We start from the raw sequence: 20,298 nt of genomic DNA on the forward strand, positions 1-20,298 counted from the left end.
CCGTCGCCGACTCTCAGATCCCCAGCTTTCGTGGCTGAATTCTACCATCTGGTTGCCTGTGGGTCAGGGTTAGGTCCCCCTTCTCTCTCTGTCTGTCCGAAACCTGCCAGCTAGGTACCTATTGGTTCGACCCCTGCCGTCTGGCTGGCTGTTCATTTATCTGGAGCAGTCCATGCCGTCTGGTTGGCTGTCTCTGTCCTCGATAGAACTCCTTGCCACTACCATTTGGCTGTCCATCTGTCCAGTCCCTCAGGGCAGCCCCCTGCTGCCTGGCTAGCTGTCTAGGGTGACCTGTGCTGTCTGGCCGCCTGTCCGTGCCGCTCGCAGACTTAGCCATCCCTCTGTTGGGTTACCCTGGCTGGCCTCTGCCGTCTGACTGGCCGTACCCTAGGGGACTCTGTTGTCTGGTTCTCCCAGGCTAACTCTAAAGCTTGGTCCCTGGCAAACGCTGGCTTCTCTCCCAAACGGATCCCTTTGTCTGTCTGTCCGGGTGTCCGTCCTTATGTTAGTCTGCCCATCAGTGCCCTGGCAGTTCCCCACTGTCTGGCCCCATCTCTGTAGTCCTGAGTGGGGTGGGCTGGGCTGGGAGCATGCTGGGAACAAGGGAGCTGAAGGATGAAACTTGAACTCCCCTATCGGTTGGAAGTAGGACCCTGGGAGGGGGTACTTTCTGCAGGATTCTTTCCTGGCCCTTGTCAGGGTGCTCTTGGGGTCAGCTCCCAAGCAAAAGTCTGCAAATTGGGGGCCCTCTTTGGAGCCTGATCAGGCCTTTGGGCAGCCCTGAGAAGCCTCGGTGTGCTCATCTATCCAGTGGGCAAACTCCACTCTTCGCCCGGATTCAGGAAGCTGCTGATGAATGAGAACTGGCAGTGAGCCCCCCAGGGGTGTTTGGTTCTTTCTTCTCCCTTCCCCCGCCTCTTGCCCTTCTGCCTCCCAGATGGGCTGTCACTTCTCCATTCTGGGAACGGCTCCATTTGTGCCTGTGGCTGCCAAATGATAACATCCCAGTCATCATCATCATCGTTGTTGTTGTTGTTATCTGCAGTAAGGGTTAATGTTCATCTCGAAGGCTCCAGGCTGAGTTCAGTTTGTCAGCCTCTCGGATCCCACAGGGAGTGAGAGGGGTGGAGGTTCTGTTACCCCACCTTAGACACGAGCAGGAAGGCTCAGAAAAGCCTCATCCTTGGCCCAAGGGCACCAGGCTAGTGCTCAGTGGTGCCCAGCCCCACCCTGCCTTCCCAGAGGCCTGGAGTTTTGCTCTCAGCGGCATGAATTTCCTCCTTTGCTGCTTTGTCTCTGGCACCTTGCCTGTTGTCCACTGTGGCGGAAAGGTGTGGACCTGGGGTCAGCTGGGCCGGGGCTGAGCCTTGGGCTGGGCTGTGGGCCCCTTTGCATGGTTATTTTCCTGCCTGCCCGCCCAGGCTTTAACTGGACACACAGCAAAGTTCTGTCTGTTTCATTTGCCTGGTGACCTCCTCGCACAGGTTGTCTGGCCTCTCTGAGCCTCAGTTTCCCCCCCCCTAAAAACAGGGTGATGGTCCCTCAACTTGCCATTCTTCAGTGACCTGATTTGTTGAAAGTGCTTACTTAGCACGGTGCCTGGCACACGGTAGGTCGGCTCGGCCAGGCTGTTATTCACCATGCTGGTCCCTCCCATGTCAGCAGCAAACACTAATCAGAATTAAAGTGCTTTCAAGTTATGCACTGGACTGCATTTAAGCCTTCTGAGGCTGACCCTGCTATGGTCCCATTTTACAGAGCAGACAACTGAGGCTCAGCTGAGCCCTCTTGCTCAGAGCTGTTCAGTGAGGAATTGGGGGCTCTGTGTTGGGGACCTTGGGTCTCTCTTCCCTGCCCGCCTCTCCTCAGTGTCTCTGCCCCTGGCCTTTCTCTCTTATCCACCCACCCAGCCATCTAGTACCGAGCTGGCTCCTGTGGCAACCTTCTCCCAGAAGCCTGCAATGTGACCTTGATCGTTAAGAGCATTAGTTCAGGGCCTGAGAGCCAAAGTTTTAAAAAAGCTTCTCGGTTATGGGTTGCTCAAACGGAGCTAACTTCTTTTTCTTTCCGGAGTGTGGGTAAGGTTTCTTAGCTACCAAGCCTTGCCACAGGGGGACAGCGGGCTGGCCCTCGCTTTGAATCCCACTCCTCCTTCTTGTGAGTTTGGCCAAACTGTTGCAGCTGAGGACCTGTTTCCTTCTTTGCGTTGTAGACCTTTACAGATGACATCTTGGCTAGTTTCAAAGAACAAATGAGAGAGTAGTTCCAGGGCCTGTTCCCAGGGGGTCAGCACGGGCTGCTCTGTTTCATTGCCTCCTCCTTGTTGGTTTTCTAAGACTGTGGTCCAAGTGAGATAGCTCAGCCTGTACCGGGTTGCAGATCAGTGGCCCTGGGGGCTGAAGCCTGCTTGCTGGTCTTTTGTTTCACCTGCATGGTGTTTAAAATACTTTGTTCTTAATTAGCTATCAACATTTAAATTTTGCATCAAAATTCAGGTTTTTGCAATGCTTAGCAAACACCCAAAGAGCCTCAGAGTCTAATGGTGTAATAACACGGGCCCTGGGCCTTAGGCCAGGCTTCATCGTGTTTGCCTGTGTGACTTTGGCCAAGTGGACTCAGGTTCCTTTTCCGTAAAATGGGGTGATAACTACCAGGCACTCCCTGGGCCGACTGTGTGGGTTAACATGTGTTGAGTGCATTGACCCTATACCCATGACAGCTGTCGTTTTAGTCGTGATATTCTGGCCTTCCTGGGCTTGAGACTTGCTTGGCACCAAGTGCCTGGATCTCAGAAGCAGCAGCCACCGGCTGCCATGTCAGATCAGGAGTGGCCACGTGTGCTGCCCCACTCCCCACTACTCCCTAGTACTCACCCAGGCTCGTTTTACATTTGCCTGGAGACTCCTGGCCCTAGAAACTTGAGTTTCAGACCCTTGGCTTGTCTGCCCTGTAACAGCATGTGGCCCTAAGGAGGGGGGAGGATGAGCCCCTCTGGTGACCCTGGTGGTTGAGCCTCCGCAGCTAAATGGAGGGAGGAACTTGAGAAATTTTTCCTTGGGAGAAGAACAGGAGGAGGCTGAGGTTGAGGCCTCCAGCTGAGAATCCCCCAGGCCTGGGCTTGTTCCTGTGAGCCTTTCCTCTTTGAGCCTCAGTATCCCCAGCTGGGAGTTGGGGCTGTTAACAGCATCCACTTATAAGCCCCTTGCCTTATAAGTTGGGTGTGTTTCGTCTCGTAGGGCAGGTGGAGTCACCTGGTGCCTGTCATTGAGGGTGGAGTGAGGACTAAATGGCTTGGAAGGGTGTCTAGCACGGGAAAAGTGCTTAAAGCGCTGTGCAGGTTTCATTTGTTCTTGAAAAATGTTTTCTAAACACTCTGTGTCCTTTCCGGGGGCCCTGTTCTGTTCTGTGGCTACGGACACAGCCCTGAGCAAGATACCAAAACCCCCACCCCGGGGGAGCTGGCCTTCCAGCAGGGGGCCGATAAGGAAGAAACAGGCCTGAAGTTGAAAGCTGTTAAGGAAAAGAAAAGCAGGCTCAGGGAGAGGGCAGGGGGAGGTGAGGGTTTTAAATAGGGGTGTCAGGGAAAGGAAGGCCTCCTTAGGAAAGTGACATCTGAGTAGAGACTTAAGGAGGTGGGGGGGAGCCACCAGTGGAGATTTGCTGGGGGAGCATCCCAGGCTGTGGGAACAGCCAGTGCAAAGACCCTGAGGTGAAGGTGTGCCTGGAGGCCAGCCAGTATAGCAAGGGAGTTGGGGGAGATAAGGTTAGCAGGGACTGGGGTCCAGTGGGGGCCAGGGAGGGCTCTGAGCAGAGGGACGGCTGTGGTGGTTCCATTCCGGACCTGGTCCTGGGCAAGCTGAGGACCCTCGCCTTTGATTTTCAGCTTTACCTGGATTATCTCAGTGAGCGGGACCCAGCGGCCAACTCACAAATGACCTAGTGCCATTTTTCTTTTAGCGAGAATCAGCTGCCCCGTGGGTCTCTACCGTCTCTGGCTACATTTCCATTTGATCTTTGGTGATGGGTCCCTCCAGGAGACATGGCTACACCACGGGACTGCTGTCTGGCACACGGTGGGTGCCGGACGAATGCTTGTCAGGTGACTGGTGGCACCTTAGGTCCCTGCCAGGCTGAGGGGTATAGGCACGTGGTCCGCCGCTTGGGCTGGTTTGTCCCTTCGGGGATCTTGCAAATGAAACCTGCTGTTTTCCGTCGTTTCTCTTTTGGTGCGTACCTAAAGTTGCTTTGCCTGGGTGGTCTGTAGTACCTGGGTCAGCCTGAATGGGGAGAGTCCTGGAGGTGCCCGGGGGAATGTGGCTGTCCCTGCGCGGCCACACATTGGCTGAATGACCTCACTTGTCCGGGCCTCAGTTCCCTCGTCTGGAAAATGGGGATCACGATGTTTCCTCTCTCCTGGGAGCGGGCTGAGGAGCAAATGAGCTAACCCTTGTGAAATAGGAGATCCCTGTGACTTGTAAAAGCCCTGGGTGTGAGAACTCTTTTTCCGTAAAGAAACGGAATTCATAATTACCTTGTTAATATAAAACCCACCTCATTTTATAAAATTTTTTAAAAGTTTATTTATTTATTTTTTTTTTCAACGTTTATTTATTTTTTTTGGGACAGAGAGAGACAGAGCATGAACGGGGGAGGGGCAGAGAGAGAGGGAGACACAGAATCGGAAACAGGCTCCAGGCTCTGAGCCATCAGCCCTGAGCCCGACGCGGGGCTCGAACTCACGGACCGCGAGATCGTGACCTGGCTGAAGTCGGACGCTTAACCGACTGCGCCACCCAGGCGCCCCTGTTTATTTATTTTTGAGAGAGAGAGAGAGGGGAAGGCACGGGGAGAGAGAATCCCAAGCAGGCTCCGCACTGTCCGGATGGAGCCCGATGTGGGGCTCGAACTCACAAACCATGAAATCATGACCCGAGCTGAAAGAGTCGGACGCTTAACCAACTGAGCCACCCAGGCATCCCCAAAGCACCTTATTTTATTTCATTTTATTTTATTTTATTTTATTTTATTTTATTTTATTTTATTTTATTTTGTTTTGTTTTCTTTTGTTTTGTTTTGTTTTATTTTTTTTTACTTTTTATTTTTCCAAAGCAGCTGATTTTAGCCCAAACACTGAGTGAGTGCCTCTCCGTGCAGGCGGGCATCATTCTGGCTTTAGCTCTGAGCATGTAACCGGAACTAGCCAGTGAGCCAGATCCTGAAATGCTGGCGGGAGCCTGTTACTGCTGTGTTTCTAGGTGGAAATGGTGGCTGCGGACAAATATTTGGCTGTGAGAGTTACTGATGCTCATTTAGTGGATGGTGGTGGGAGATTGGGAGCAGAAATGCCCAACAGTAGCGGATTAGCTAGACAAACAGTGCGTCGGACAGCCAGCTCGGAAACAGCTACTCAGAATGATCTAGAAGAGGATTTAATGACCCAGAAAGCTGTGTAAGACCTGTTAGTTTCCAGACCCAGGGGAAGTGTGATCTCCTCTTGTTCTAAGCGGTTGTAGTCTCGGAGTATAACGCCAGGGAAGAGATATGCCTCCCGAACTCCACATGTGGGTTGTCTGCCCGTGTCGTTCTTGGTTGGGTTTTGCTTGCTGGGATTATGTTTCCAGCCCAGGAGACCGATTTCTCCAAAGCTCAGATCTGGGCCGCCGAGTGTCTTTGCAGAGTTATTTGTCCAGGGATAATGGCCCTCGCTAGGTACACAGATTGAAATCCCCCGGTCGTAAGCCGGTCGTTTCCGGGTGAGGGGCAGGGGACGACCTTGTGGACGGCTCTGGATTTCAGAGTCTTCAGAGGCACCGGTCGCGGGAGGGGCTGTTTGGAATGGAGCCATGTGTCTCTCCAGGTGTTTGCATTTGGATCAGGGCCGCGTCTGCCAAGCTTCTGCCCAGATTTGAATGAAAACGCCGAAATTACAGGGCCCTCGATTGCAGAAAAAAATCGGAACATCGGCTAACCCTTAATTTACTGGGGTTGCTAACCACATGCTGTAATTAAGCCCTTATTGTGTGAAAGCTCTGGGAGAATGCGAGCCAATAACGAGATATTTATAGGGCATTCGCTACGATCTGAATAAAAGGAAAAAATTGCCTTGCCTCTGAAGCAAGAAGGCGCTGGAGAGAAAAGACTCCTGCTTCTGGGTGCGTCCTGGGTTCCTTTTAGTGTCGGCACGGAGGCCCCTGCTGGGTGCTGGGGGCTTTCCCTCTTGCAGTCACCCTCAGCTTGAACAGGGAGCCGGGTGGCTCATTTGGTTTCACCTGCGGCTGGATGTTTATGACACAGTAAGAGGTGATGTTTGTGGAGAATCACTCTGTGCCATACCCTGGGGACACTGGACCATGCAGTCCCAACAGCCCTGGGGTGCTGCTCTTAGCATCCTTGATTTATAGGTGAAGAAACTGAGGCCGTAGAGGGGAACTGACTCGAAGTCACACAGGGAGGAGCTCAGGAGCCGGGCCTCTAGCTGGGACTGTGTCCCCCAGAGCCAGATGCTCGGGGACGTCAGGGATGGCAAGGTGTGGAGTGAATAGTGGACGCTGTGGCACTTGTGTCTGTGGATGGGGCCGAGGTGACGGAGCGAGCAGCTTCTGGTTTTCGGCACCCTTCGAGGTTGTTAGCTGTGTGCCTGGCTGGCACGCCTTCAGTGGCACCTGCCGGGCCAGGTGGTCGGAACCCGGCCGGCACCAAGAAGGGCAGAGATCGGGTGAAAGGTTACATGAACAGCTTTCTGAAGGCGAAGTGCAGCGAAAATGGTAGGGGGAGGGAGAGAGTGGCGGGGTGGAGGCTGCTTCAGACAGGTGATCAGCGGGTGCCCCGAGATGGAGCCAGCCCCTCCCAAGACCCCAGGGAACGGTGTCCCAGGCAGAGGGAAGGGCACGAACAGAGGGCTTCACGTACCGGCCTGCCGTGTACCTGCTGTCCTCTTAGAAAAGGGACTGAGGCGGAGGTGAGACCCAGGAGGCATGTGAGTGTCGGGAAAGTGCCCATGGGAGGCCTACTCTCCCTGCATTTGAATTATGCAAGTAAAACACCAAAGGCCCTGTTCTTGTGCAGAGGGAAACTGACCGATGGGGAAGAACGCACCACCAGCCCTGTCCTGCCCTCCTGGTTCCACGTGGGAACGCCATGGTCAGGTTGGGGTGGATCCTGCCAGACCCCTCTTGCGTATTTGTGTCCAGGTGTCCTTGCCGGGACAAATATATGGCACTGCCAGCAGTTGGTTCTTTTTCAGCATATCTGCTTTCTAGAACTGGGGCCACCCCACTTAACGTGGCTTGGCAACTTGCTTTCCAACCACTTAACACATCCCAGAGGTCTTGCTGGGTTGGAGTTTCCTGCCCCCCTCCCCGCTCCCCCCACCGCCCCCAGAGGGGTAAGGAATGGAGGAAAGGGACCAGCGGCAGTTGCTGTGACTGTCCTGATGAGAAATGACAGCATCCTCTGTGTGCCATGATCGACGCTGGGGCCTCAGGGCAAGGCACCTTACTCGCTTTGAGGCCCGTACTTGATCGCTGCTTACTGGTGAGGAAACTGAGTCAGAGAGGCTGGCCCAAGGATGCTGGGGCTGCAGGGGGCCAAACCTAACCCAGAGCCTCAAACTTTCTCAGGAGGCCTCCCCCACTGGGCCTGTTGGCCCATACCTAGAGTAGCACCCTTGACCCTTGGCCCAGCTTCATCAAGTTGGTTTTCACTCCTCCTGCGATGTCTGTACCTCAGAGTGACCTCAGAGATTTCTGGAACCAGGCCAGGTGTGGAGGAATAATCCAGACCTTCCTTGGGTCCTTGCGGGGCCGGGTGCACCCCTCAGTTGCTTGATGGGTCTCCTTCAGTGGCAGTCGGGGTGGCTCTGGTCTTTTTGTCCCACATCGAATGGACCTCCCGCGTCTTTGATGCACTCACGTGTGAGCGCGGCACTGAGCGCTGTCTGGGGGTCATTTCGGGTCGGTTCCATTTTACAGATGAGGCGGCTGAGGGGCAGGGGTGGGGCAGGCAGGTGGGGGCCTCCAAGTCCCCGTGCCTGCCCACTGTTCCTTCACCCAGCATCTGTCTCCAGCGGAGAATGGGGCCACCAGAGCAAGCAGCAGGGGCTGGGTTTGGATGGGGGTGCTGCCACGAGTGGGCCCCAAGAGATTCTTGTCCTCTCTTCTGCTTCTCCGCACAGTGAGAGTGGGAGGAGGCACGTGGAAGACAGAGGTTCTGATGGGGAGCTTTGGGCCGGAGTGGTGGTCAGGGAGTGCTTCCTGGACGAGGCAGTAGGTCTTTCTGTCGAGGTGAGGAGGGCGGGCAGGAGCTGGCGTGGAGCAGACCGGCGACCGCTCCATTTGTACCTTTGTGCCCCTCCTGCCTGGCTGTGGGTCCCGGCTCGGGCCCTGTTATTCGTAGGCCCTTTCCTTTCCCTTTCCTGTTCTAATTTTAATTTCCAGTAGGTTAGCATACAGCGTTATGCTGGTTTCAGGCGTAGAATATAGTGATCCGGCCCGTCCGTACGTGAGCCGGTGCACATCCCAAGTGCCCCCCGTGATCCTCCCTTCTTCACGGCTGCGTAGTGCTCATGGTACACAGACCAGCTTCTCGGTGGCCGGTGTCGAGCCTCCTCCTAGTCGCCTAGTCCCGGGATTTGCCCACGGACGCGGCATGCCTGTGGAGAAGGCGGGAGGGGAGGACACGGGACGGTGGCAGCTCCGCGTGTGCAGTCCTCACCTTCCCGGCCGCGGCGGCTGCTTCGCTGGGGTTGGCGTGGGGCTGGTCGGGGGGTCCTCCCCGATGCCCCCACGTCAGCACGTCCTGAACCAGAGCGGTCGTCTCCATCCTGCCTTCTCGGCTCCTGCCCCCGCCCCCCCACCCCCACTGGGTGCCTGTGGACCCGAGTTAGGGCACGACCCTCCTCTGCACACGACCCTCCCTGGCTCCCACCCCACTTGGGGTAAAAGCCTGACTTCTCTCGCGGCCCCTGTCACCGCCCACCCTCACCTCCTGCCATTCTCTCCTCCTTCACCCCTCTGGCCACACGGCCTGCTCCCCAGACCCCCCGGGCTCACTCTCCCCTGTGGCCTTTCTCTGCCTTCAGTCACATCTCCTCTGTGTCCAGAGTTCTGCGTGACCTGTGCTGCCCCCGTCTTCTTGGGTCCCTGCTGAAACCTCACCTCTGTGCCAGGCGGTCCCTTACCTACCCCGGCTCACACGGGGCCTGGCACTCTCTCAGACCCCTGCCCTGATGTGTTTTCTTCAGAGCTCTTTTTCTTTTTAATGTTTATTTATTTGAGAGAGAGCCAGAGAATCCCAAGCAGGCTCCGTACTTTCAGTGCAGACGGGGCTCCAACTCACGGACCATGAGATCGTGACCTGAGCTGAAATCAAAAGCTGGTCGCAGGGGCGCCTGGGTGGCTCAGTCGGTTGTGTCCGACTCTTGATTTCAGCTCAGGCCGTGATCTCATGGTTGGTGAGTTCAAGCCCTGCGTCAGGCTCAGTGTTGACGGTGCGGAAACAGCTTGGGATTCTCTCTCTCTCTCTCTCTCTCTCTCCCTGCCCCCCTTGCCCCCCCCCCCCCCCGCCCACCCAAATAAAAAAAAAAAGTCAGATGCTTAACTGATGGAGCCACCCAGGCGCCCCTCTTCAGAGCTCTTATTAGCACCTGAACTTGTTTTCATTATTAGTTTACTCTCTGTCCCACCAGAATGGGAGGTTCTCACGGGCAGGGGTTTGTGTCTGTGTGTTCATTGCTGTCCTGCTATGTAGTAGGATCATTTATATTTGTTGAATGGATATATCTAGAAGCCAGAATTGGATTCGTTTCGCTGCACAGACGACGTTCATTGAGAAGGGGCCCGGAGGACGCACCAGGACTCATCACTGGGGCGCACAGCGGTGAGGTGGGGCGTGGGGTGCTCTAGGGAGAACAGAGGCAGGCACCTTGTCTTTACAGGAAGGGCTGTGATTTGTCTGCTGACACCGAGTAATGACAGTGCTGTGCTAAGACCCTGAGGCCAGCCAAGCCTGGATGTCTCTCTGCTCTGGCTTCTCCAGCTGTAAGGGGGCCCCACCCTGGGCTGGGGCAACTGAGGCCCCTCCGGGCTGCCGGTGTGCTACCCATTTAATTCTTGCCGTGTGCCTGGGTGCTGGTTGAACACATTCGCTGCGGGGCCCCGAGGTCTGAAGGCAGGTTGTCCGAGGGCCCGCTTGGACCAGAGCAGAACCACGGAAAGGAGGCCACGAGGGGGTCATCCTCCCACAGGGAGCCAGGGGGAGATGTCATAAAAATACCAGCGCGCGGGGCCGGACCCCTCCCCGGGCCAACTTAAAACTCGGGGGGATTCTGGTCATGAGCTGCAGCACAGAAAACCGATGCTCTGTAGTGGGAGACTTCCTTTGGCTAAAGTTGAATCTGTTCAGACCACAGACCCGTGGGGTGTGGACAAGCGGCCAGCAGGCTCCCCAGGCCCTTGGTGACACCCCCACAGCCAGATGTAGGAGGAGGCGTCCTGGAGACTCCGCTCCATGATACACATTTTCCCAGCGATAAGAGTCTTAGGGACGGGCAGGCTGGCTGGCGAGCAAAGCAAGCAGGAACTGTCCCAGCTGGGGTGACACCCGCCTGCTGGGTGATACACCCTGGCACGGCCAGGCCAGCCCTGGAGGAAGCCCCCGTGGTGGGTGTGGGACACAGCCCTGTCTGTCCCAGGCCATGGGGCCTCTGTGTTCTGTGCTGATGGACAGGGTCCTCTGGAGGGTCACAGCCTCCTTGTCTAGGAGGCCCCCAGCTGGCCCTGTGGCCAGGGAGCCAGTGGTTTTAAGGAGGATGCCTTCAAACGTGGTTCTGTTACCTGGGGGGGCCGCGGGGGGGCGACGGAGTGCTAGGGACCTAGCAGTCAGGATTGGGGGGCTGTGACCAGAGACCGTGAGCCGTCCTCTCAGCTTGAGGAGGGACGCTTCCTGTGGTTTGGGTTGGCATGTCTTGTCTTGCAATACTAAGTTCCCCTCACGTGGGTAGAAGCTGTTTAGACGGAAGTCCGGCTTCTATGGTGTCTGCCCCGCTGACATCTCTTGCTGGCAGGGCCTGGCACAGGTCCCTGGGGAGCCCAGGGCAGGTGGCCGTCGGAGGTGGGGAGGCTCTGTCGGCACTGGACCGACAACGACACATCAGCTTGATTTTTCTTTTCTTTTTAAATTTAAGGTTTGTTCATTGTAAAATAAAACGCGTTCCTTTTGGACGTGCGCAGAGAAAGGCAGAGGTTCCTGTTACCCTTTGTAGGGAACCATGTCCATCAGTGTGTGGCTCTTGCCAGATCCTTTTTCTGCATTTCTGTGCGTAAATGTTCCCCATTCTCCCCGACACCATTATGAGCTCATGTGTGACAGTCCAGAGTCTTGCCATAATGTGTCCACCTCATGCCAAGTCCCTGCTCTTCAGTGTCTTGAGGAGTTTTTGCCTTTGTTTTATTTGTAATACATTTTTTTTAACACTTATTTATTTTTGAGACAGAGAGAGACAGAGCATGAATAGGGGAGGAGCAGAGAGAGAGGGAGACACAGAATGTGAAGCAGGCTCCAGGCTCTGAGCTGTCAGCACAGATCCCGACGCGGGGCTCGAACTCACGGACCGTGAGATCATGACCTGAGCTGAAGTCGGATGCTCAACCGACCGAGCCACCCAAGCGCCCCATACATTTTTTTTAATTTGGGAACAGTTTTTGATTTACAGAAAATAAACAAGTTTTTAAGTTTTACGGCAAAGTTGCAAAGACAGCACAGAGGGCTCCCGTATCCCATCCTTCCCTGTGCTTACGTCTTACCTTACCATTGTACGTTTCTTACCACTGAGACATTAACTGTGGTAGATTGTTACCACTAAGGAAAGGCAGACTTTCTGCAGATTTCCCCAGTTTCCCCCCTTATGTCCTTTTCCTGTCCCCGGACCCCACCCGGGGTGCCACTTTGCATTGGAGTCGCCGCTCCTCCTCCATCTTGCTGGTCGGTGACACAGCACCACTGACTTCCCTTGGTTTTCATGCCTTTGGCATTTAATGGAATGGCCTTCAATTTGGGTTTATCTGGGATTTCCATGATTAGACTGGCACTCTGGGTGTGGGGAGAAGAATACCACAGAAGCCAGAAACCCTTCTCTCCACATCCTATTTGGGCTCCATGTTATCAACACGTCTTATCATGGTGATGTTGACCTTGATCTCTGGGTTAAGGTGGTGTCGATCAGCTCTCCCTACGGTAGTTAACTCTTTCTCTCCTTTTCATATACTATGCTTTGGAAGCACTAAAGTTTCTTTTTATTTTATTTAATTTTTTAATAATTTTTGAGTTTTTCTTTTTTTTGAGAGAGAGAGAGAGAGAGAGAGAGCACGTGCACGTCTGAGCAAGTGGGGGGAAGGGTCAGCGGGCAAGGAGGACAGAGGATCCAAAGCAGGCTCTGCACTGCCAGCAGTGAGATCGATGCAGGGCTTGAACTCACCAACTGTGAGAGCATGACCTGAGCTGAAACCAAGAGTCAGGCGCTCAGCCGACTGAGCCACCCAGGCGCCCCAAAGGTCCTTTTTAATATAATTGTTTAAATTGGTAATATGTTCGGGGCGCCTGGGTGGCTCTGTCAGCTAAGCGTCTGACTTCGGCTCAGGTGATGATCTCACGGTGGTCTGTGAGTTCGAGCCCGGCGTCAGTCTCTGTGCTGTCAGTTCAGAGCCTGGAGTCTGCTTCAGATTCTGTTTCCCTCTCTCTCTGCCCCTCCCCTGCCCCCGCTCACGCTCTGTCTCTCTCTATCAAAAAATGAATAAACGTTAAAAAAAAAAATTTTAGGGGCGCCTGGGTGGCGCAGTCGGTTAAGCGTCCGACTTCAGCCAGGTCACGATCTCGCGGTCCGTGAGTTCGAGCCCCGCCTCAGGCTCTGGGCTGATGGCTCAGAGCCTGGAGCCTGTTTCCGATTCTGTGTCTCCCTCTCTCTCTCTGCCCTTCCCCCGTTCATGCTCTGTCTCTCTCTGTCCCCAAAAAAATAAATAAACGTTGAAAAAAAAATTTTTTTTTAATTAAAAAAAAAAATTTTTTTTTAAATCGGTAATAAGCTCAATATGGCACCAAGTTCAAAAATACCAGAAAGGATGGAGAGAGAGAGAGAGAGGCCTTGCTACCTGCCTGCCCCTACAGCCGGCACCCACCCTCATGGCTGACCACCCTTCCTGGTTGCTGTGTGTCCTCCCAGGCTCGGTACAAACAGAAGCAGACACGCGTGTGTTTATTCCCTCCTCCCCCATACACACTTTTACACGCTGTTGGGAGCAGGGAGATTCTTACTTGACAGCATTTCTTGGAGATCTTAGTGTATCCTCAGCACATAGAGAGCTTGCCCATTTGGCTTGTTTTCCACCCTGGAGGTATAATTTACATACCGTAAGCCCTGCCCATTTTTACTGTATAGCTCTCCTTTGACAAACAGCAGAGGTGTGTAACCATCACCACAATCCACACATGGAACCCTTCCAGGCCCCCCCAGAAGTCCCCCTGTGCCCTTTTGTGGTCACTTCCTCTCCGCCCCCTGCACCCAGGCACCTGCTCCTTGCCCGAGTTCCCCGTCCTATGGTTTTGGCTTTTTCAGATTCTTGTGTAAATGGACTCACGTAGCTTTTGAGCCGTGTTTCATTCTGCATAACAGGTTGGAGCACCATCTAGGCTGAATGCGTGAGCCATTCAGTCCTTTTTATTGCTGAGGAGGAGTCCTTCATGGTATGGCCGGGCCACTGAGGAGGAGTCCTTCATGGTATGGCCGGGCCACTGTCTGTTGAACCATTCAACTAAAGGACAGTGCGTTGTCTCCAGTTCCTGGTGATTGTGAATAATGCTGATAGAAACATTCTTGTGCGTGTCTCTGTGTGACTCATAAATAGGAGACATTTCGAGTTAATTTTTGTATGATTTATGCGGTATAAACTGAGGTTATTTCTTTGCGTATGAATGTCCAATTGTGTCAGTATTGTCTATTGAAAAGACCTTCTTTTCCCCATTGAGGTTCCTGTGTCAGAAGTCAGTGGGCCATATTGGCGTGGGTCCGTTCTGGATTCTCTTTTCTTTTCTTTTCTTTTCTTTTCTTTTTTTTTCTTTTTTCTTTTCTTTTCTTTTCTTTTCTTTTCTTTTCTTTTCTTTTTTTTCTCTTCCCTTCCCTTCCTTCCTCCCTCCCTCCCTCCCTCCCTCCCTCTCCTCTCCTCTCCTCTCCTCTCCTCTCCTCTCCTCTCCTCTCCTCTCCTCTCTTTTCTTTTCTTTTCTTTTCTTTTGTTATTTTAGAGGGAGACCGTGAACACGAGCAGGGGAGAGGGGAAAAGGGAGAGAGAATCTTAAGCAGGCTCCACGCTAAGCATGGAACCTGACGCAGGGCTCACGACCTTGGGATAATGACCTGAGCCGAAATCAAGAGTTGGACACTCAACTGACTGAGCCACCCAAGTGCCTCTGGATTCTATTTTCTTTCTTTCTTTCTTTTTTAATGTTAATTACTATTATTTGTGACAGAGAGAGAGAGAGAGAGAGAGCGCACACACGTGTGTGCGAGTGGGAGAGGGGCAGAGAAGAGAGGGAGAGAATCTTAAGTAGGTTCCATGCCCAATGCTGAGCCTGACTTGGGACTCCATCCCACAACAGTGAGATCATGACCTGAGCCAAAATCAAGAGTCGGGCACTTAACCCAGTCGCCCCGATTTTCTAACATTGATCTGTGTGTGTGTCCTTTGGGCAAAACCACATTTCTTTATTACTTTATAATAAGTCTTTAAATCCTTTGTTATTCACTTTCAGAATTGTTTTGGCTAGTCTAGTTCCTTTGTCTTTACATAATAAGTTTTAGAATCAGCTTGTTGATTTCTCAAAAAGAAAAAAATTCTCCATCTTGGTACATGGAGAGCTTTGCTATTAGTATTTCTATCTGTATCTTCTTTGTTTTTAATTTTTTTTTAGTTTATTTATTTTGAGACAGAGTGAGCATGAGCAGGGGAAGGACAGAGAGAGAGGGAGAGAGCGAATCCCAAGCGGGCTCCACACTGACAGTGCAGAGCCTGACGCGGGGCTCGGAACTCACGAACCACGAGATCGTGACCTGAGCCGAAAACCAGGAGTCGGACGCTTAACTGACTGGCCACCCAGGCGCCCCACTCTCTGTATTATTCTATCTAACATCACTGCCCACCTGAACAAGGGCGGTTATCTCCTCCTAAGTCTTGTACCTTCCGACCTCCCTCCCTGCCCACCCCAGGCGTTCTCCCTGTAGTGGCTGTAGAGGGGTCCTGTTGAGAATATATTCTGCCTCTGCTCAGAACCCACTGTGGCTTCTCGTTCTCTCTGTCTGAAAACTGAAGTCTTCGCTACCACCCGAAGGCCCTGCGTGATCTCCTTGAGCCCCCATCCCCCCTACCGCTCCATCACCTCTCCCCCTTCTCTCCCTCATCTGCCCCTATTTCTCCCTTACTTGTTCTGTTTTGTCTATCCTGGGGTCCTCACTGTTCTTCAAACATGTGAAATACATTCCCTCCTCAGGGCCTTTGCACATGCCATTTTCTCTGCCTGGAAAGCTCTTTTCCTTGAGATAGCCTGATGGATCATCTGTCACCTCCATCAGGCCTGTGGTCAGAGGTCTCCTCCTCAACAGGGCCTGCCTGGCCCCACTGCTAAAATGCCTCCACCCTGTTACTCCATCCTCCTGCCCTGCTTAATTTTTCTTGGAAGCACTTGTCCCTCCCTGTCATTGTTCTCTTTATGTATTTGGTTTATTGTCCACCACCACCCAGTAGAAGGTGAGCGCCCTGTTGGTGGGGCCTTGTTCCTGGGTGTGCCCCAGCCCTTTGCATGGTGCCTGGTGTGTATTCGATGCTCTAGAAACCCGTCTCCAGGTAAAGTAACCTTGGGTCTTAGCCACCGAGTGGTCCTCACTCTGCAGAGGCCCGCTGAGCTTGCTGTGTGCCCCGCCACAACCTGGGCTCCTGCCCGGTTGGTTGCCCCTCAGAGTTAGGCCCAGTGGGGGAGGTACACACCAGCCAGGCACACAGAAAACTGGAGGTGGTGACTAAGGTCAGAGTCACAGAGGGGCTGAGGCTGTGGGAGGGCAGGATGAGGACTGGCCACAGTCAGGCCTGAGCCTTTCTGGAGGGTTTGTGTGGGTGGGCAGTGGTTTTGTCTTAAAAAAAAAATTTAAAAAAATTTTTTGTTCACGTTTATTCATTTTTGAGAGACAGAGAACAGAGGGTGGGCAGGGGAGGGGCAGAGAGAGAGGGAGACAGTCTGAAGCAGGCTCCAGGCTCTAAGCTGTCAGCACAGAGCCTGATGCAGGGCTCGAACTCATTGACACCCAACCGACTGAACCACCCAGGCGCCCCTATCTTATATATTTTTTAAATGTTTATTTTTGAGAGATAGTGAGAGAGAGAGTACATATGTGCACACTTGAGAGAGAGAGAGAGAGAGAGAGATCAGGGGAGGGGCAGAGAGGGAGGGGGACATAGGATCCAAAGCACACTCTATGCTGGCCGTGGAGAGCCTGATGTGAGCCTCGAACCGACAAACCATGAGATCGTGACCTGAGCCGGAGTCGGACCTTAACTGACTGAGCCACCCAGGTGCCCCTTAAATGTTTTATTTTAAATATTTATTTTGAGAGTGCATACACCTGTGAGCAAGGGTGGGCCAGAGAGTGAGGGAGAGAGAGAGAGAATCCCAAGCAGGCTCTGTGCTGGCAGTGCTGAGCCCGGAACAGGGCTCGATCTCATGACCATGAGATCCTGACCTGAGCCGAAATCACGAGTCGGTGGCTTAACCGACTGAGCCACCCAGGTGCCCCTGCAGCGGTTTTTATCTTAAAGATAGTTGATGGACTCACTCCCTTGTTGGTACTTGGGTTGCTTTTGTGCTTTTTGTTTTAAAATAGCATCTTTAACTGAAATATAATTCACATACCATAAAATTCCTCCTTTTAAAGTGTAACCATTAGGTAATTTTTAGCATATTCCCGGAGTTGTGCAACGATCACCACTAATTTCAGAACCTTTTCATGCCCCCCAGAAGACTCTGTACTCATCAGCGGTCACTCCCCGTCCCCAGCAACTTGCAACCACGAATCTGCTTTCTGTCTGTGAATTTGCCTGTTCTGGTCATCTTGCGTAAATGGAATCCTACGTTACCTGGTTTCTGTGTCTGGCTTCTTGTGCCACGTGTTCAAGATTCATCCTTGTCACAGCGTGTATGAGAACTCTATCCCTTTTCACGACTGGATAATATTCCATTGTACAGATGTGCACTTTTGGTTATTTGCTCCTTGGTTGACAGACATTTGGCTCTTTCGCTTCTTGGCCATCAGAAAGAGTGCTGCTGGTGCACATTTGTGTGCAGATTGTTGTGTGCACATGTGTTCATTTCTTTTGAGTAGCTACCCAAGAGCAGAATTGCTGAGCCGTATGGGATCCTTCCGTTTAACCCAGAGAAACCCCTGGACAAACCCCACAGAAAACCACTGTTTTCCACGGTGACTGCACTGTTTTATGTCTGACCCGCTCTGGAGGAGGGTTCTGGTTTCTCCACCTCCTTGCCAACACTTGTTACTATCGGTCTTTTTTAATTTAGCTTCCTTGGGGGTAGGAAGTGGTGGTTTTGCTCTTTTCTTTTTTTTTTTTTTTAAATTTCCCTAATGACTAATGTGTGCTCGATGGCCGTTTGTGTATCTTTGAAGAAATGTCTATTCAGCTCCATTGTCCATTTTTAGATTGGGTTATTTGTCTCTTGTTGATTTGTGAGAGTTCTTTATATCTGGTGTCAAGGCCAGTCCCTTATGGGATATATTTTCTTCCATCATGTGAATTGTCTTTTTCCTTTTTTCTTTTTTTTTCAATGTTCATTTATTTATTTTTGCGAGAGAAAGAGAGTGAGCGAGCAGGGGAGAGGCAGAGAGAGGGAGAGAGGGAATCCCAAGCAGGCTCTGCACTGTCAGCACGAGATCACGGAGCGTGAGATCATGATCTGAGCCAAAGTTGGCTTAACCGATGCCCTTCTTTTTACTCTCTTGATAGTGTCCTAGAAGGAGACAAATTTTATTTTGATGAAGTGTCATTTATATGGTTTTTCTTTTATCACTTATGGTTTTGCGGTCATATCCAAGAAACTACTTGTCCGGTCCATGAAGGTCATGAAACTTTACTCCTGTATTGTCTTTTAGAACACTTTTTTTCTTTTATTTTTTGTCACCTAAATCTAAGCCTCCTGTGCTCCCTAAATGTGCCATGGAATAGGTTAGCTTGACCCGAGGGCACCTCCATAACCTCAAGAAAAATTCTGCGCGGTGAGATATACCGTAAAACACCACAAAATCCCCAACCCAGTGGCACACTCTGTCTTAGGTATTTGGCTCTGAGAGACCCAAGGCTTATCTGAAGAAATGCTATCTTTTTTTTTTTTTTTTTCAACGTTTATTTATTTTTGGGACAGAGAGAGACAGAGCATGAATGGGGGAGGGGGCAGAGAGAGAGGGAGACACAGAATCGGAAACAGGCTCCAGGCTCTGAGCCATCAGCCCAGAGCTTGACGCGGGGCTCGAACTCACGGACCGCGAGATCGTGACCTGGCTGAAGTCGGACGCTTAACCGACTGCGCCACCCAGGCGCCCCAAGAAATGCTATCCTTAAGTTTCAGATAATTGCACACTTCCCCTTTTGGCACAATTGCTTATTTTTTGTCTAAGAACTGTGGTCTGAGAAGCTGTAGATATCTTTTTCTTTTTTATAATTTTTTGGTGTTTACTCATTTTTTGAGAGAGAGAAAGAGACACACAGAGAGTAGGGGAGGGGCAGAGAGAGAGGGAGACAGAGAATCGGAAGCAGGCTCTAGGCTCCGAGCTGTCAGCACAGAACCCGATGTGGGGCTCGAACTCACGGACCGTGAGATCATGACCTGAGCCAAAGTCCTATGCTTAACCAACTGAGCTGCCCAGATGCCCCAAAGCTGTAGATATCTTACAGAAGAAAAAAAAAAAAAAGTCAAAATCTTACTAAGACAACCTAGAATTACACTGGTCATTATGGGGAATGTTCTAGTTAGGCAAGGTCATTCTTTTTTTTCCAAATTTTAATTAATTAATTTATTAACATTCTTTTATTCATTTTTTTTTTTTTCTGAGAGAGAGACAGAGTGTGAGTGGTGGAGGGGCAGAGAGAGAGAGAGAGAGAGAGAGAGAGAGAGACAGAATCCAAAGCAGTCTCCATGCTGTCAGTGCTTAAACTCCTGAACTGTGAGATCATGACCTGTGCTGTAGTCAGACGCTTAACTGATTGAGCCACCTAGGCACCCCTCAAATTTTTATTTAAATTCTAGTTAGTTAACATACAGTGTCATGTTGGTTTCAGGCATAGAATTCAGTGACTCATCACTTACATACAACACCCAGCGCTCATCACAGCAAGTGCCCTCCTTAGTACCCATCACCCATCTAGCCTGTTACCTACCCACCTCCCCTCCATTGGCTCTCAGTTTGTTCTTTATCTTTATACATTTTTTTTTAATATTTACTCATTTTTGAGAGATAGAGAGACAGACAGAGCATGAGTCAGGGAGGGGCAGAGAGAGAGGGAGACACAGAATGTGAAGCAGGCTCCAGGCTCTGAGCTGTCAGCACAGAGCCTGACGAGGGGCTCGAACCCATGAACTATGAGATCATGACCTGAGCTGAGGTCAGAGTCTTAACTGACTTAGCCACCTAGGCACCCCTGTTCTTTATCTTTAAAAGTCTCTCATGATTTGGTTCCCTCTCTCTCTTTCCCCTTCCCATATGTTCATTAGTTTTGTTTCTTTTTTTTTTTTTTTTTGAGTGAGAATGTGACTGGAGGAGGGACAGAGAAAGAGGGGGACAGAGGATCTGAAGCAAGCTGTATTACGACAGCAAAGAGGTCAATTCAGGGCTCAGACTCACGAACCATGAGATCATGACCTGAGCTGAAGTCAGATGCTTAACTGACTGAGCCACCCAGGCATCCTGGTTTTTAATTTCTTTCAACAATGTATGTTTTGGTGTGTTTTTTTTTTAGTTTTCAATGTACATTTTTTAACTTCTTAGATTAGATTTATTCCTAATATTTTATTCTTTTTGATGCCTTTGTAAATGGAACTGTTTTTTTAATTTTGTTTTCAGATTGTTCATTGCTGGTGTATAATAATATAACTGATTTTTATATATTTATCTTTTATCCTGCAACCTTGCTGAACTCATTTATTGTCAAAAAACAGGTTTTTTTTGTGGGGTTTTTGGTAGATTCCTTAGCAGTTTCT

The 20,298-nt window shown here is 51.5% G+C and overlaps 1 protein-coding gene across 13 annotated transcripts in view; it reads left to right on the forward strand.

Annotated features, from left to right (window-relative positions):
• The window catches only part of DNM2 (dynamin 2), a 90,767-nt gene that overhangs the window by 542 nt on the left and 69,927 nt on the right, over positions 1-20,298 (forward strand). The window lies entirely within an intron of this gene.

The sequence above is a fragment of the Herpailurus yagouaroundi genome, unplaced genomic scaffold (assembly GCF_014898765.1).
Source record: "Herpailurus yagouaroundi ecotype Mexico unplaced genomic scaffold, PumYag 200, whole genome shotgun sequence".
Lineage (NCBI taxonomy): Eukaryota > Metazoa > Chordata > Mammalia > Carnivora > Felidae > Herpailurus > Herpailurus yagouaroundi.